Here is a 12,691-nt window from a genome sequence, read left to right as displayed (position 1 = left end):
CGGCCTGAGGGAGCCGCCGGCCCCGGCCGAGCCCCCGCCCGCACCGCCCGGCCCGCACCGCCCCGGGGGCTCGGTGGGTCACCGGAGGGCCTCCCCCGCCTGCCTCCCCTCGGACCTTCCCGGTGGAAACCCGCATCCCGGCCCGCGGGAGGGCCGTGCCGCGGCCACCTATCCGGGCTGCAGCCGGCCGGTTGGGCCTCCCCGGGTGGCGCCTTTTTCCCCCCCCTCCCATTCAACATCTGTGTGGGAGATTATTCCCCCGGGTTTAATAGCGTGAGTGGAGAAAATAAACCCTTAATCCCTCGAAACGGCTGGGCGTGAAGGGGCAGGAGCAGCGGGCAGCAGCCCGGGGCCATGGAGGGCCCGCGGGTCCCCCAGCAGCGCATCGTCCCCGGCCCAGCGCGGGAGATGGAGCCCGGCAGCCAGTGCCATGGAGCCGGGCATGGATGTCTCTCCCCGCAGCCCATTTCCTTCAGGAACACGCCAGGAATTTGGCCCGAGTGCAGCAGCTGCCTCGTCACCTCCTTCCCTCGGCAGGGCACTTCCAGGAGCAAAGTGCAGCCCACAGGACAGCCACTCCTGCTCACGGCTGCCCTAAGGTGCTGATCCACAATAAAACAGGAGAATCCACCAGTGCCAGCCCCACCGATCCAAGAAAAAGCCTTTCTCGCCATAAACGATGGCACCAAGTGGAGAGCGAGCCACCCCCCCAGGCAGAGACACACACGTCGGAGCCGGCGGTGGCCTCTCACCCCAGACTGTGACAAACAGACACATTTGTGGATAATCCCTGGCTGGCTGGAATTCCCCCCTTTCTCCCCAGCTCAGCCGTTGAGGAGGGCGTGGGGCGGCCACCACTGGGCCAACACGAGCCCCGGTGCGGCACAGGGAGCGCGTCCCGGCTCAGGCGCAGCCACGGGGCAGCATTCCTGTCAAGTCAGCCATGAAAGGCGATGCGGGGCCGCTGCCAGCTCTGGGCTTTTTTGCAAACTGGGGAAAGATGGATGGTCTCGCACAAAGCTTGGGCTTCACGTAGGGCTGACAGAATGGGATCTGGCCTGGGCCCGATGTTAAAAAGTTAATCCACCCATGTTTCCCGAGCGGATGGGTCTGGGCACAGCAACCTGATACCAGCTCAACCTTTTGTCTTTGCCTTTTTTATTCACTGGCAGGTCTAAAGCACAATTTTCTCAGTCTTCACACCGCAGCCTAATTCAGGCTGAGTCACTGCCTTCAAATATGGTTTGCCAGCCACATTTTTTTGCATGAGGTCTCCTAATTATAAAAAAGGATGTAATGCTAATTACATGCTTATCTTGTAGGCAGGATATAAAGTTTAATTAGCTGTCATTTACGCCATATGCATAGAGCCCTATAAAAGCACCAGTATTATTTGGATTACGCGTCTTAATTCGAGACCGTACAAAGCCACAGGAGCACATATTTTGGTTTTATCCTTCCACATCGCCATTGTTCACATCAAGAGAGTGTTCCAGCACTTACAGCTAATACAGAAGAACCTGTAACTAGATTTGTAGGACACTGCCTTAGAGGATCAGCATATTTGGGACTGGAAACAATTTCTTTCGCCACCTTTCCAGAACCACAGAAAGTAACGACGCTCAGGCTGCCTCGATTCTGCCCCCGTCAGAAGATGACAAAGCTCTGTCACACATGAAATGCCACACACACCACAGGTCTGGGGCTGAGGCCTCAGGCAGGCAGTGATCAACGGACCGGATGATGGACTCATCTCCCCTCTTTCTGACTTTCACCTTGATACTCTCCTGTGTTTGAGCCCTGCGAGTGGGAGCAGAGCGAGGCAGCCTGCACTGGGGAGGAAGAGCCATGGACATCTTCCAGCCCGGTTTTGCTAGGACTGTACATCCAAACTGTGAAAGAACACCACTGGAAGGAAAAATAAGCAAACAAGAAAAAAAAACAACAACAAACCAGCCCAGCTTTCACATTCTCCTGCCTGAAGCTAATAGCTTGCATCCCTCTGCAATCACAACCTATTTGCCTGCGTGCTTTGATTTATTTTGTGAGGCAACTGGGTTGCCTCACCTCCAAGTGAGTTAAGTCTATTGGGGCTGTGTAGGGGTGCAGAAATGCTGCCATTTAAACCAACACAAACCTGCCCGCCGACCCCCTGTGGGTACGGAGCTCAGCCCACCCCTCTCCAGCCCACCCTCCTCCCTGTCTCTCCAAGGCTGTGCTCACACTGACTCCTGGGGCTGATAAAGCTGCGGCCGCCGTCCCACGCTCCCTCCGGTGAGCCCGTCCTTGACCACACATTAACACATTCTCCCTGGCTCAGTCACCCTCCTGCATCCCACAGCCAACTCGCTCAGGGAGCAAAGTCAGCAGAAAACTAATCCGGCCTGAGAAAAGAAAAAGTGAGCAGTTTCTACCTGGTTTAAGCTCACTCTGGGATCAAATAACCACTGGTGCTGGTGCAGGGGTGGGGGAGGAAGAGGGAGGCTGCAGTAGCATCGGCTCAGATCAGCCCCAGCTGCTCTTCCCAAACCCTCCCTCGCACCAGTGTTACCTCTGGGTGAGTCACAATCAGCTGGATTGAGCAGTTCTGTTTGAAAATTGACAAATTTATATATATATTTTTTTTTAGAGCTAGTTGTTGGGTGGATCAGCTCCCTCACGTGAGCACAGCATCTCCCCACCTCCATTTTCCTGCCACCATCCTAGTGCTGGCTGCACCTCTGTGAAACAGTCAGTGCTAACAGGGCCTGAATGAGCCACTTCTCCTGGGGGAAAGCTTTCTGCCACTTAAGTGAGCCCTGTCAGGTAAAGCAGGAGCCGGAGTGACAGCAGGAGCGGGAGGTGGGGAACCAGCACTGAGCCCTCATGTCAGCTCCTGGCATCTCACAGCCCCGTCTCCACAGCCCCGGGGCGACAGACGCCCACGGCGAGACCGGTGCTGCGGTGCATGAGTGTGGGCATCCATGCACAGGGACCAGGGGACATTAAATGTAATTAACCTGTGAGTGTCTTGCATTGGGGATTTTGGAGGCTCCCCCAACTGCTGACCCCCCGTCCCAGCAGTGCTCCCACTGCTTGGCAAAGTAAGAACCAGTGTTACAAGGGGAGGGTAGGTAGAAAACCACCCACTAAGGTCTCAAAACACCAGACACGGGCACACTAATGCATTTCTTTAAGCCCCCAGGAGACTACAATGGACATCTTGACTGTCAGAAACCAGGAGTGACATGAGAGGTTTCTTGGAATTGCCCTCAAGCAGCAATGTTCAAGGTCTATTTATTATGTGACTATATATCACACACACACACATCTTTCTTGCTCTCAAGGATTTCTGTGGAGTGAGGCACAGATGAAGCATTGTATATGGCCAAAAAAAAAAAAAGTGTTCCAGATAATACATTAAACTATGGCAATGGATCTGCATGAATTCCCTGTTGTAACCCCAAGGCATGTATTGACCTATTGTACCGAGAGCCTCCCGAGAGATCAGCTCCTCGAGCTGGGACCTTTTGTTAGTTGTGAGCACAACTCCGGAGTGGACACCAAGAGCTTCCCCTTCTCCAGTGCAGCCGTGGCAGCCTGGAAATAGGCTCTGAGTATGTTCTTATCAGACAGGCTTTTTCTATGTGGTTGCAGCAAATAGCCTTAGAGAAACCTTCAATGTGACAGAGTGCTCCCTCCACTGAGCATTCATGAGTTTTACATATAGCTAACATGGTTTTTATATATATTTTACAGCAGAACAGTACCTTTTTTCCCCTCAAGTTGTACCTCTAGCAATCATGCACGATTTTCCACCTCCTCAATTCTTCTTTTACCTTCTTCAGTAACTTCTTTTCTCCTTGCAGTCACTCCTCCCGGCAGGTTTGCAGGGGTGGGAGAGACAAGGCAGGAGACAGATCTGACACTGAGCAGCAGTGACAGGAGTGAGCTCTGCCTGGGGGTCAGATCTCCCTGAAGTGAAAAGCAAGCAGGACTGGGGGCCCTGCTCCCCATCTACAAAACCTCTTTGGCTCTCAGCTTACCCTTGTTAACCTCCAATAAATCTGGGTTTTTTTGCAGGACTCATCATTCCCCACTCGTGCTACCCACTCTTTCTGGGTTTCACAGACACTACAAGTTTGGCAATTGTTTTCTGGAAGCTGGTTTCTTTTTGAATGGAAGTGTCAGTGCACGACGCTATTAGTCAGTCTGCGGGGTTGCAGCAGAAACGATCTCCACATCTATTTCCTTCCAGATCCCTATATCTGTTGTTTGTGCCTTGGGCAATCAGTAATTCTCCCCCGCAGAGAGCGTATTACTGTAACTATGGCTGCTGCAAGCCTGCCGTCTGGCTTGGGCTAATTGGCTTCTTCTCCTGCTTCTGCTCCGCAGTCACACCCCTCCATACGTGCCCAGGACGTGCCAGCTACTCACAGCACCCTCTTTGCCAAGCCACTCGCCCGGCGCGTGCCTTGGAGAGATGTGGAAGCGCCAAGGAGAGAGCAGGGATCTCAGGAACAAAGCCCGCAGGCACGGATGGCATCCCAGGGGACCCGGCTCCAGAGGACCATGGCACCGTCTCCTCTCGTCTTCCCGGCAGGTGACAGACCCCACGGGCCAAGACCCAGCTCCAAGAGCAACAGCAGCGTGTCCAGAGCAAGAGCATTTGCTGGTGCTCATGCTTTCAGCCGATTTAGGAGGCTGGTTTGCCTCAATTCCTCGTTAAAAAAATAAAATGCAACCTTTTTCAGCACCCTCTAGCTAAGGCTGAGAAGCTCTATACACATATCTGTATCTATACACATATTCTGAGGGATATGGTGTAGGGGAGGACTTTGTAGAGTAGGGGAGATGGTTGGACTCGATGATCCCAAGGGTCTCTTCCAACCTCAACAATTCTATATCCTTAGCCCTTCACCTGACTCCACAGTTCTACTAACTGGGCCAGTCCTTTTGCACTGGAAATGGGGAACAAGGCTAGCTGCAGGAGGTGGCACACTTCCCAGCTCTGTTGGTTTTTGGCACAATTCTCCAGAGTGCTGTTTGCCTCCTCCCTCCCCAATTTCAGTGGCAGCTTACTTACATTTTTACGATTTCATTAAGCTTGATACCTGCCCTGACTGCTAACCTCCCTCCTCCTGTTCTAGGTTGTGACCCCAAAACCAGCCTGAGGTCAGGGCCCTGAAGCAGGGCCCTCCCCAGAGCACAGGGATACTTGGAAATCCCTGTGGCTTTTCCTAACCTGATGTTATCCTTTGACTTTTGTTTCTGGGATGATGATCCTCACGGTGCTGGAGCCAGCTGCTACACTCAGGGTCTCCTTTGTCCTCCCTTAATTTGGTGATGGTATCGATAACCGATGATCAAAAGCACCCTGAGACCCTTATGCTGAAGTACCACAGAAGAGCAGCTCTTAGAATCATCACACTCAGTTCTGTGGTCACACTGCCCTGCCCAGGAACTGGACATAAAATAACTTAAAAAACAGAAACATTATTTTAAAGAGTAAGTCCTTAATTGGGAGATTGCAGAGGCTGGGTTACACGGCAGCACAAACCCCTGTTTGATTCCAGCCACAATGACCCCTTCTCCATCTCATTGTGGAGCACCATTCACACTGTAAATGTTAACGGCACTGTGCATACATGGAGGGACAGAACAAAGCTCTGCATTATTATCTGATATCTGCGGCGTGGTTTAGTCTGTGTGACAAATCATGAAGCCAGTGACTGCGTGGTCACAACTTCTGGAGACGTGACCGTCGTTCAAGCAGGAAGATGAGGATAAGAAATGACTGTGTCAGGGAATGATGCTGTCTAGAGGCATTTGGCACATTCAACATGATGCAAGAAGAACACACGTAAAGGAACCTCGCTGCTTGTGTGTGTGCATTTGTATATATAATTACCTTCCAGGTGAAGACTGTGTTAATTGCACAGAAGTTCATCATTCATGGTCCAGGTTACATGTCCCCCATGAAAGAAGGGTGAGTTTCCAGCTTTGAAACTGACAGAAGTAGCAAAGGAAATACTACTACAGCTCTGCAGGGAAGCTCTTACTGACATGAAAGTGACAAACAATACGCAAGTAACAAGATTTTCAAACTTGGGATTTTTTTGGGTGAAGCCCTTAAGAGGGGGAGACACACAGCACAGCAGGAAAACCCACCATGAGTGCAATTGTCCTGGTCCCCTCTCAACCCCGCGGATGTCAGAGGGCTGAGAGCACCCCAGCTCCCTCCTACAATTTTTCTGTCATCTGAGGAAGCTCAGATAATATCTCTGAGAATAAGGAAGGCTCAGAGCAGTGGAGTTCCCCGGGCCCCAGCTGGCACAGCCATAGCCCCTCCAGGCAAAGTTGTATTTCCAGTGTCTGCAGAAAGCCCTGCTGTGGAGCCGAGGTCCCCAGCCCCAGCGGGCACCCCCAGCTCCCCCTCCCCAGCCCCACAGGGCAGCCAGAGAGCACACCAGGGCAGCACAAGGCTCCAGTGCCCTGGCCCTGCAGCCAAGGGCTGAAATTAAGGATTAAACTGACAGCCACAATGAAATTCCTACGGGACTGCATCACCGCGATGAAAAGGTTTCTGAAAGAAAGAAAAGTGCTGGTGGTGGATGTTCTCTAAATTCCCTGGGAAGCTTTCCCTAGAGGAAAATAAAGGGACTGACAGGTGCTTTTTGGGCAGGGACAAGGCATTGGCCAGGCTGCCCGAGCTACAGCTAAACACACAAAGGCAAAGTCAGAAACAAGTTCTCAATTAAATGGAAAAGTGAAATTAGTCATGCCCCTGGAAATCACTGTAGCACAGGAAGCTGAAATGGAAAAGTAATGAGTGAACCAAGGGCTATGAAATCTTCAAAGATGCTCATGGAAGTATTTAAATAACAGGGTTAATTATAGATATGACAAAGTTTCATTGCCAGGAAAGGCCAAACAGTCTGTCTATTCACACTCTCCTTTTTTGGGGGGAAATAAGAAATCTCATCCAAGGCCCAGCCAAGCAGCTGCCACTCATTTCCTCCGTAAACACAAAGCATTACCCTCTACCCATGCTCCACAGGAGCTCTGCTCTCCCAAGTAAACACAAAGCATTACCCTCTACCCATGCTCCACACAGGAGCTCTGCTCTTCTCATGGTCTGTGGAGAAACCCTTCCCCAGGTCCTCGCAGAGGGGTTTGTGGTGGGGAGTGGGGGCACGGGGCAGAGGGACACAGGAGCCCAGTGAGCAGGGGAGGTGGGAGTGGGTCATCCTGCCCCAGGGGGACTCACTGGGGCTCCCTGGGGATGGACGAGCAGCAGCCACCACCCAGAGACCTAACCTACCCTTCTTTTACCTGGTGCTCACCAAAGGCTGGAAGTGAATTGCTTCGATAGGAGGAGGGGGAAGGGTTTGACCCTGCAAGAGGGGAGATGGAGCTGAGCTGTGGGGAAGAACTTGTTTGGTGGGAGGGTGGTGAGAGCCTGGCCCAGGTTGCCCAGAGAAGCTGTGGCTGCCCCATCCCTGGAGGGGTTCAAGGGCAGGTTGGAGGGGGCTTGGAGCAACCTGGTGTGGTGGGAGGTGTCCCTGCCCAGGGCAGGGGGTGGCACTAGGGGGGCTTTGAGGTCCCTTCCCACCCAAACCATTCTATGATGTTTTCCATTGCACACACACCACATATCCCCTTTGAGAACCATAACACACATTCATGCCAAGAGATTTGTACATTCCTTTGCTCCCCTTTGTAAGTGAAAACCCTCAGAACTGGTCAGGGTAAGGGAGAAAAATCATAATCTCTCCCAGCCCTGGCACTGGGTTCAGCTGGAGCTCAGCCTTGAGAGCCCAGTTGTGCCAGAGGAACCACAGGCAGCGCAGCTGGGCAAGGAAACGAGCATCACATGGAGCCCCTAAAGCAGCTCCCAGGACCTGCTGCTCATCCAAAGCTTCCAAAACCCTCCTGGTTTGGAGGAGACCCACCACCTTGTGTTCCTTGGCAGGTTCTCCATGCTGGAGCCAAGGGGAGGGGTGCTGGGCTCTGGTGACACCGAGGTACAGCAGAGTCACTGCCAGCACCTTGCTGCCCACAGGAGCCAGAAATACAGATCAGAAATACAATACACATCCCAAACTTTGCATGGCAGGCTGGGAACCCACAGCTGAGAAAAGCAGCTCAGAGTTAAGATTGCTGAGTTTAAACTGACTCTTTTAAACCTAAACATTTAAGGCCAGTGAGGATTTGGCCTCTCTGTTTCAGAGAGGGGCAGGGGAGCAGCCTGGGAGAAGCAGGGTGGGATTTCCAAGAGCTGCCGATACCCACAGCTCCCTTTTGGGTTGCAGGGGCTCAGCCCCACAAAAGGGCTTTGCTCCACACCAGCCATCAGGGCCTTCCCACCCCAACTGCAGCTCCTGCCAGGGTACAACAGGATTCACCCGGGTGAGCTCTTGGAGTAGAACCACATCCCTTATGCTGACCCCAACCCGAGGCAGGGAGTCTTTTGGCCACCACCACCATTAAATGCTTATTTACCCCATTCCACACAGCCCTACCTGCCTTGGGATGGCACAGGAGCTGGAGACAAGTCCCAACGCTGTAACAGCAAGGATTCCAGCACAGCAAACCCCCCCCAGGGCTGGAGCAGCAGCATTTAAACCCTGCTCCATCCTGTATCTCGTCAGCACTGATTCCCCACAGCTGGTCCCTCTCCCAGGGACATCCCGGGGAGGTGGAGCCCTTCATGGAGAGCACCTGGGAGCTTAGAGTTGGAGAAATACAGAGGAGACCTCCCCCCCAGGGCTGGAGCAGCAGCATTTAAACCCTGCTCCATCCTGTATCTCGTCAGCACTGATTCCCCACAGCTGGTCCCTCTCCCAGGGACATCCCGGGGAGGTGGAGCCCTTCATGGAGAGCACCTGGGAGCTTAGAGTTGGAGAAATACAGAGGAGACCTCAAAGCCCCCCCAGTGCTACCCCCTGCCCTGGGCAGGGACACCTCCCACCAGCCCAGGTTGCTCCAAGCCCCCTCCAACCTGCCCTTCAACCCCTCCAGGGATGGGGCAGCCACAGCTTCTCTGGCCAACCTGGGCCAGGCTCTCACCACCCTCTGTGTAAAAATTCTCTTCCTTATGTCCCACTCAGGCCCAGCCCTTCCCTTGGCCGTGGCCAGAAGAGCCTTCACCTGTCCCACAGCTCAGTTCTCTCCCCGTTTGGCGCTGGGTCCTGCCTGCTGTGCCTGCCCCGTGCTGCTCCCGGCTCTGCCCACGGGGCACAGAGGGGCTCCAGCCCCCTCCCACAGGCACCCAGCTTCCCTCCCAGTCAAAGTGCAGTGGCAGCCGTAATAAAACAGCAGGCACGCGCTGGGTAAACAGCCCCTAACGATCCCTCTGCCTAATTGCCAGCTGCCGGGGCGCGAGGGGCAGATGGGGACTCCTTCTCGCAGGCGCCTTCTGGGGAGGTTTAAATCCGTGCAAAAAACCTCCGACCGTGTAAGTGGGGTTATATTATCGTAAGGCAATTCCAAGGAGAGGAATGTTTTCCCAAAATTTGTATAACCACTGGAAAAAAAAGTCGCAAACCACTGTGAAATTGAGCTGAAGCCGTGTTTCCAGGAATTAGAACCAGAAGTTCCCAAACCAAACTCCAGTTTCCTTTCTGGAGGGTTTCCAGAGATGTCTGCAGCGCATTAGCCCGGGTACGACCCGCAGGAGGGATGTGAGCGCTGCCTCCCCCTGTGTAAATATTAATTTCCTCCCGGTTCTGCTCAGTGGTCCCAGACCTCGGTGTTCCCTCTTCGTCTGTCTCTGCTCCTGGAAACTGGATGGAGATTTTCCTCTCCCCCGGCGCGGGGTGACCACCCCTTACACACACCTCTTCTGCCCCCACGTCAGCTTTACATCCACCACTGTTGGCCCCAGTGGAAATTGTTTTCATTTTCATAATTACGGCAAGGCCACTGCCTTTCCTGGATAAAAATATCTTTGAAAGCAGTGAACAGTATCTCCAAAATCCTATGGAAATCCCCAACGATCCCCAGACAAAGGGGTTTGCTCTTGGGGCTGGAGTTTGGAGGCAGGATCTGGCCCCTGTGTCTCCTTCTGCCCGACCCTGCCGATGGCTGCAGAGCCCCCCAACACCCCCGTGCCCCATCTCCACGGTGCCTTTGCCCGTCCTTAGCTCTGTGCTTTGCCTGGATCCTCCTCTGCAGTCTCAGGGGTTGACATTCCCTTTTCCTTCTCTCAGCAGGGATGGGGAAGGGCAGACGAGCAGGGGGTGACCCTTCTCCTGGTGCCCAAGGTGCTGGGTGTGACGGGGGACCTCAGGGATCTCGGGGAGCCCAAGCCAGCTGGCCGAGGGGAACTGGAAGGGAGGGGAACGGAGGTGCCACAGCCAGGCTGGCTTACAAGAAACGAGAAGAAGAACCAGGAAATAGATTTGCATTTTGAGTTAATGAAGGTAAGGAGGCAGACGAGGAGCTGCCCCGCGGGGAGGGGTGACAGCCCCTGTCCCTCCGGCTGCAGCCCCCACCATGGCCAGAGAGGGACTGCAAATTTCAATTCAAGGATGTTTTGTCCCGCTCCAGGGAGGTGGCTTCTTCTGAGCCAAGAGGATCAGAGGCCAAGCTCTGCTTTCCTTCTCGGTGTCACCCAGAGGTGCCTGTGGCTGGGACTGGTGGTGGCTGGGGAGCAGGGGCTGCGCCGTGGCACTGGGAGCGAGTTGGTGCTGTCCCCAGCCGGGGGGATACAGACCCTCTCCTGGGGAATGTGTTTTGCCTGCAAACAGAGAGGGCTCTGTGGGAGGGCAGCCCCTGAGGAGCTGTGTGGGGTGGGACACAGCCCCAGTAAATTCCAGATTGTGTTAAACTAGTCGTGGGGAGGGGAAAAAACCAGTAAAGCCCCAATTCCCACTGCTCTGGTGTTACATTTCCTTGTGCCCCAGAGCTCTCCAAGGAGACGGGAAGGACTGAGAGTGCATCTCAGTGATGCTTCAGCCACAGCACGGCCAGATCCAGGCTCCTGGCATCACCCTTTTCTCCCCTGTCAGCACGAAACTGCATCTCTGGGCCTGAAAACCTGCCTGTCCCCACACATGGGGGACGGCGGCTTCACCCCGCTTCTCGGGACACAGGGACAGAAGCTGCACATGAGCCGTGTGGCTGCGGGAGGACAAAATCATCCCCCTCAGCTCAGTCATTTTCCCAGGCATCTATTTCACCCCTGCAAGGTTACGGCGTGAAGCATCCTCCCTCTGCACCGTGTGTCCCAGCGGATGCAGGCACCGGGGCCGGGGGCAGGGACCTCATCCCCCTCCCCGTAGGAAGCCCCAGATCCATACCCTGGTTATTTCCGTGGCAGCGTTTGCAGAGGACGTGCCCTTGGAGCGCGCAGATAAGATCCTGATGATTGGGAGCAATTCCCTTTGCTGTTATAATGTTAAGGGAGTGGGGAGCTCCTCATCTGGTTACTGCCACAAGGGCACGCGGGGCACGGCGGTGACGGGGACATCGCTGCCACCTCTGCCTGTGCCCGTCCCTTTCCCTGCATGGCCATCCCTCTGAAACCAGTAACAATTCCCAATTCGTGATTCCTTCCTTAAGAATTCCCCGTTCCTTCCTCTCCAGTTCGGGATTCCTCCGCTTTCCCCTCCCCGTGGCCGGCGTGGGGTCTGTGAGCTCCTGTTTACACTCACTTGGCTTGGGAGACATGGACTGAAATGGGTCTAAACATCAGTTACTGTGCAATTAAATATTTGTTTCCCAGTGGGTTGGACCTGAGGGAACTGTGTTTTCCACAGTGTGTTTAAGCACAACTTACATTCTTTCCCTTTTGTTTTCATATCATTAATTTTCTCGCTCATTATGCCTTCGTTAGCTGCAGTGAGCTCTTCCTGCGACTTTACAGAGTAAAAAATGAAACGGAAAAAAAAAAAAAAATCCAAAAGAACAAACCCAATGACTTAAAATCTGGCTTTGAAAGTGGATTCGTCTCCCACTAATTCGATCTGTAGGAAGTGCAGCGGCAAATCGAATACGGGCTGTTTCTTAATTATTCAAGAGTGCTTCCCCGTGCAAGGACATGGGCCCGGTCTGGGCACGTCATTATCATATTTTATAATAATAGCAGCACGGCATCCTCTGGGCAGCCTCTGCCTCCGGATTACCTGCCCCCCAAGTGCAGGGGGCCGCGTTGAGCCCTGGCTGGGGGGTTATTGAGAGCAGGACCCTGGCAGGGCTGGGGGGCCTCCAGCCAAGAGCTGCCCGGGGCTCCCCGTGTCCCCCGCGGGGCTCCCCGTGTCCCCCATGGGGCTCTGTGGGGACGGCAGCAGCTCCGGGGCTGCAGACACGTCCCCTCTGCCCGTCCCCAGAGAAGCTGGTGAAACCCCAGGAGAGGGGGCTCGGAGCCCCTTTGGGGCGCCTGGAGTGTGACCCCAGCAGGGTCTGGAGCAAGGGCTGCCCCGGGAGCTGCACAGGACCGACCACCGCCGGGTGTTGGGTCACTGCAGAGAGGCTTTGCCTGAAATATTTTAGGGGAAAAAAACCCAAATACACCAAGAAATACAATTGATGTAAACTTTATGTCCCATTCGATAGCAGGTGACTCCTGCTTCTGCTGTTCTCTGGACATATATTTCTTAAAAAAATAATTTGGTGTAAAAAAACCAAATGGTTTTCCTCACGTCTTCTAGAAAAGGGAGAGTTCCCCGTTACATTTCCTACCTCCCAGTGGACACTGGCCGCTGCA

This window comes from Calidris pugnax, unplaced genomic scaffold (assembly GCF_001431845.1).
Source record: "Calidris pugnax isolate Ruff unplaced genomic scaffold, ASM143184v1 scaffold27, whole genome shotgun sequence".
NCBI classification, from domain to species: Eukaryota; Metazoa; Chordata; class Aves; order Charadriiformes; family Scolopacidae; genus Calidris; species Calidris pugnax.
This window is presented reverse-complemented; position numbering follows the sequence as displayed.